A 6,234-nucleotide genomic window follows, 5' to 3' on the forward strand; every position below is an offset into this window, starting at 1 on the left:
GTCTAGTTATCGATTGCCTAGGGAGAAATAACCTTCTTGTGACAAGAAGCTCTCTACTAAGACTAACTTAGTTGTTTCTTTATATTAGAAGCCCCTAGTTTTTATTTACGTGTTCTTTATTTTCTTGCAAACCTATCCTATCACACCTACAAAGTACTTCTAGTTTCATAATTCTTCTAGGTAGAGTTGTATCGGTGGTCGATATAACTTGAGGGAATATTTGTTCTACCTTTAGCTTCTCGTTGGGTTCGACACTCCTACTTATCGAGAAAGGCTACACTTGATCCCCTATACTTGTGGGTTATCACACACCCTTTGCTAGTTGACGAGGCACTGCCCGTCGTTAGCACCCTTGCTCCTGGCCCAGAGGAATCCACAAATGATTCGGTTTGCCTTCTTGAGGATGGACTAGTTGAACGTGATGGCGATGATGAAGTGAGTGGGGATGGTGCATAGGACGTGATGGACCAGGGCATGGAGGTCACCTCTGGAGAGAAAGGAGGCGCGCCAGGTGGAAAGTTTCCGCTTGAGCTTTTGGATAACCGGGTATAAGGCTCGAGGTAGATGGCTTGCGGATGTAGAGTGGAAGCCCCAAGTATTGGATCAGTAATTGTTTCACCGGGCACCGCATCTCGGAAGCAATGGTCGCAGTGTAATTGTCGGTGCACTGAAGAGGTGTGGCCGAGCACTTGTTGAAGTTGGTGCGAAGCCCCGAGGCCACCCCGAAGACGTGCAGCAGTTCACGGACCGTGAAGATGTCATGTTTGTCTGGGTGGTAGAAGATGACCATATCATTGGCATAGAGGGAAATGTTCGAGGCCGCGTTCCACATGGTGAGCAACTGAAGTAGCCCAAGCTCGACGACACGGATAAGCATGGATTTTAGGACATCAATGACAATGGTGAAAAGCATAGGTGACGCCGGGTCGCCATGCCGAAGACCGCAAGCATGGCTAATGGGGGGAGGGTGGCCTTTCACCCAGATGTGCATGGATGCGGTGGAGAGTAAGGTCAAGCATCGATAGTGTCTCTCGGCACCTTGATGTGAATCTTAGCTGAAAAACCTCGAGGTTCCTGTTTAGCTCTTGGACTTCAAACAAAGTAGCTGCAATGTCTGATCACACCAACTTGGAAGCATTCCACATGTTCACAATTTGTTGTGCATCCGTATCAAGGATGACACAACACAAACCCACGTCTCAATCCATTTGCAATCAATCCCGTAAAGGTATCGCTTCCATATCCAACGTACTGGCTGTTGCATTATACCATAGGGCGGTTTGAGCTTGCAACAATCTCCCTTCACGGTCCTACATGCCCACCATAGTACTACTTTGCATATAGGCTTCATAAAATGCAACATCTACGTTCATCATGATCATACTAACGCCAAGTGAAACCCATCTCGATATGAGCTTCACTTTCGTCGATACCAGTCCCATTCCCATGGCAATGAGGTACATAATAATATCTTGCGTCCTGTTCATCGATTCCACGATCAAGCGGCTTGTTTCACCATGCTATCTAGCATTACACCATTCCTTTCACTCTGAACAGACCATGTTCCACAAAGGATGATAGTAGCATCACTTTCCTTGACAATACATTGATCTACAATATCCATAGCCAAGGAGTCTGGATACAACTCTCGCACCTTAATATGAGGAACCTGTTTGATCTTGGCCCAAAATATTTTGACCCATGTTAGCCTTTTTCCCGTAGAACAATCCACGAGTCCAGTAGTAGGCTCCATAGGAACTAGGAAGTGTACTTTGAAAAGAAGATTTATTCCTTGTTTTCTAAATAATCCATAATAAAGCAGCATAACCAATGGGTACAATCATATTCACATCATTCGGTCGTGCTACCTAGTGAAGGCACTAATGATGATGATTGAAGTGATTGTGGTAAAGGAAGAAGGTATGAACTCTTCTCGTTTTATGTTTTGTAAATATGTTCAGCTTGTTCGATCTTGATTTATCATATTATGAATAAACATGGTTGTGATGACAATTAGTATAGTTGCTAATGTCATGCTTAAATAGCTAGAAGTGGATAATGATTTATCTTGAGTGTCAACTTCTGCGGCAACAAAAGTCCTTCCTTGGCGCTAGGAATTCTTCTTGTTACTTCTCTGGTTTGCGTCTGTTTTTCCCTTGAAGAGGAAAGGGTGATGCAGCACAGGAGCAATAAGTATTTCCCTTAGTTTGAGAACCAAGGTATCGATCCACAAGGAGGGCCTCGTCAAGTCCAGAGTACCTGCGCAAACACAAACAAGCTTGCACCCAACGCTTCAAAGGGGTTGTAAATCCCTTCAAGATTGTTTGCAAAGTGAGATCTGAAGGCGGAAAGTGCAACGAAGTAAAAAGTGTAAGGCTGAAAATATGGTGTGGAGTAGACCCTAGGGGTCATAGTGTTCACTGGAGGCTTCTCTCATAATAGCAAATATCACGGTGGGTGAACAAATTACTGTCGAGCAATTGATAGAACCGCGCAAAGTCATGATGATATCTAAGGCAATGATCATACATATAGGCATCACGTCCGAGACAAGTAGACTGATACTTTCTGCATCTACTACTATTACTCCACACATCGACCGCTATCCAGCATGCATCTAGTGTATTGAGTTCATGACGAACAGAGTAACGCCTTAAGCAAGATGACATGATGTAGAGGGATAATCTCAAACCAATGATGAAAACCCTATCTTTTTACCCTTGATGGCAACAACACGATGCGTGCCTCACTATCCCTTCTGTCACTGGGTGAGGTCACCGCACGGTATGAACCCAAAACCAAGCACTTCTCCCATTGCAAGAATCATAGATCTAGTTGGCCAAACAAAACCCACAACTCGAAGAGAATTACAAGGATATGAAATCATGCATAAGAGAGATCAGAAGAAACTCAAATAAGATTCATAGATAATCTGATCATAAATCCACAATTCATCGGATCTCGACAAACACACCGCAAACGAAGATTACATCGGATAGATCTCCATGAAGATCATGGAGAACTTTGTATTGAAGATCCAAGAGATTGAAGAAGCCATCTAGCTACTAACTATGGACCCGTAGGTCTATGGTGAACTACTCACGCATCATCGGAGAGGTCATGGTGTTGATGAAGAAGCCCTCCGTATCCGAATCCCCCCTACGACAGGGCACCAGAACGTGCCCCAGATGGGATCTTGCAGAGACAGAAGCTTGCGGCGGTGGAAAAGTACTTTCGATTATCTCTTTATTTTTTTGGGCATTTTAGGGAATTTATAGGCGCAACCCCTAGGTCAAGGGGCGCTCAGGGGGCCCATAAGCCTGGATGGTGTGGCCTCCCCATGGCCGCAGGGTGGGGGCTTGTGGGGCCCCTGAGGCTCCCCTGCCTGGTTGCCTTGGCTTTCAAGCTTCCTGATCTTCTTCCGTTCCAGAAAAAATCTTTTCGGGGATTTTCTTCCGTTTGGACTCCGTTTCAAAATCTCCTCTGAAAGGGGTCAAAAACATGGAAAAACAGGAACTGGCACTTGGCACTGAGTTAATAAGTTAGTCCCAAAAAATATATAAAAGGCATGCAAAACATCCAAAGTTTGACAAGATAATATCATGAAACGATCAAAAATTATAGATACGTTGGAGACGTATCAAGCATCCCCAAGCTTAACTCATGCTCGTCCTCGAGTAGGGAAGTGATAAAGAATGAATTTTTGATGTGGAATGCTACCTAGCATAGTTGTCCTTTGCAACTTATTTCACGTGGCATGAATGTTCATATCCGTAAGATTCAAAACAATAGTTTGCTATTGACATGAAAACAATAATACTTCAAGCAAACTAGCAAAGTAATCATGAACTTTCAAAATAACAAGGCCAAAGAAAGTTATCCCTACAAAATCATATAGTCTGGCTATGCTCCATCATCCTCACACAACTAATGTAAATCATGCACAACCCCGGTATTGGCCAAGTAATTATTTTTGCACTCTTACTTTCTCAAACTTTTTATAACTATCACGTAATACATGAGCGCGAGCCATGGATATAGCACTATAGGTGGAATAGAGTGTGGTGGTGGTTGTGAGACAAAAAGGAGGAGATGGTCACATTGACTCGGCGTATCAAAAGGCTATGGAGATGCCCATTAATAGATATCAATGTGAATGAGTAGGGATTGCCATACAAGAGATGCCCTAGAGCTATAAGTATGTGAAAGCTCAAAAGGAAAACTAGTGAGTGTGCAACCAACTTGCTTGCTCACGAAGACCTAGGGAAATTTTGAGGAAGCCCATCATTGGAATATACAAGCCAAGTTATATAATGAAGATTCCCACTAGTATGGTAGTGACAAAGCAAGAAGCTCTCAATCATGAAGAACATGGTGCTATCATGAAGCACAAGAGTGGAAAAAGATAGTAGCATTGTCCCTTCTCTCTTTTTTTCTCTTTTTTTTATTTGGGCTCTTAGGCCTCCTTTTTTTTGTTTTTTTTTTGTTTTTGGGATCTTTGGCCTCTTTTTTTTAATTTCCTCACATGGGACAATGCTCTAATAATGATGATCATCACACTTTTATTTACTCATAGCTCAAAGATCACAATGATGATGACTCCATAGGAAATGTCTCCGGCAGTGTACCGGGATGTGCAACGATCTAGCATGGCGTATGACGTTGAAACATCTCGCTAGCTATATTACGATCATGCAATGGCAATATGAGAGTGACGGTACAAGTCATGAGATGGAACGGTGGGAGTTGCATGGCAATATATCTCGGAATGACTATGAAAATGCCATAGTAGGTAGATATGGTGGCTGTTTTGAGGAAGGAATTTGGTGGGTTTGTGCACCGGCGAGAGTTGCGCGGCACTAGAGAGGCTAGCAATGGTGGAAGGTGAAGGTGCATCTATACCATGGGCTCACATTAGTCATGAAGAACTCACATACTTGTTGCAAAAGTTTTTATTAGTAATCGAAACAAAGTGCTAAACGCATACTTCGAGGGGAAGGGTTGGTAGGTGTAAACCATCGTGCGATCCCGACCTTAACACAAAGGATGACAATCAATAGATCAATTATGCTCCGACTTCCTAACATAGCGGTTCACCATACGTGCATGCTACGGGAATCACTAACTTCAACACAAGTATTTCTAGATTCAGAATACCCTACTAACATAACTCTTAATATTACCAAATCCATGTCTCAAAACTATTTGAGAGGAAACAAAACTTCTCTTTCTACTCAATGCACGTGAAGATGGAGGTTTTTGCATCCTCTTTGGGTATCTATCACTTTTGGGACTATTTTCATAGCATAAGCCAACTACCAAACCACGCACCGCCGTGCTCTAAAAGATATAAGTGAAGCACATAGAGCAAAAGTATCTAGCTCAAAGGATATAAGTGAAGCACTATGAGCATTCTAGAAAAAATCACGATGAGTGCATGTCTCTCTCTCTCAAAAAGGTGTGCAGCAAGGATGATTGTGACACAACAAAAGTTAAAGACTACTACGATACAAGACGCTCCAAGCAAAAACACATATCATGTGGTGAATAAAAATATAGCTCCAAGTAATGTTACCGATGGATTGAAGACGAAAGAGGGGATGCCTTCCCGGGGCATCCCCAAGCTTAGCCTTTTTGGTGTCCTTGAATTTGGCTTGGGATTCCTTGGGCATCCCCAAGCTTGAGCTCTTTTCACTCCTTATCTCATCGTCCATGAGAACATCGCCCAAAACATGAAACTTCACAACACAAAACTTAAACAGAAACTCGTGATAACATTAGCACAAGCTACCAACTCTTTAGGTACTGTAGCAAACTTGATTTATATTTATATTGGTGTTATGTTACTGTATTATCACCTTTACATGGCTAGTACCCCCCGATACTATCCATAGTTTCATCAAAATAAGCAATCAACACAACAAAAACAGAATCTGTCAAAAACAGACCAGTCTGTAGCAATCTGTATACTTCGTATACTTCTGGTATCTCAAAACTTCTGAAATATTACGACAATTAGGGAAATTGGCATATCAACCAGAAGCAAAAAGAATCAACTCAAAAGATCTTTCTGGGTAAGAATGAAAAATAATTTCGTGAGCGCAAAGTTTCTGTCTTTTTCAGCAAGATCAAACAACCATCACCAAAACTAGTCATAAAGGTTTTACTTGGCTCAAACACAAACAGAAACACAAAAAACACAATCATAACAGAATTATGATGGTGTGGACACAA

Source organism: Hordeum vulgare, chromosome 4H, assembly GCF_904849725.1.
Source record: "Hordeum vulgare subsp. vulgare chromosome 4H, MorexV3_pseudomolecules_assembly, whole genome shotgun sequence".
NCBI classification, from domain to species: Eukaryota; Viridiplantae; Streptophyta; class Magnoliopsida; order Poales; family Poaceae; genus Hordeum; species Hordeum vulgare.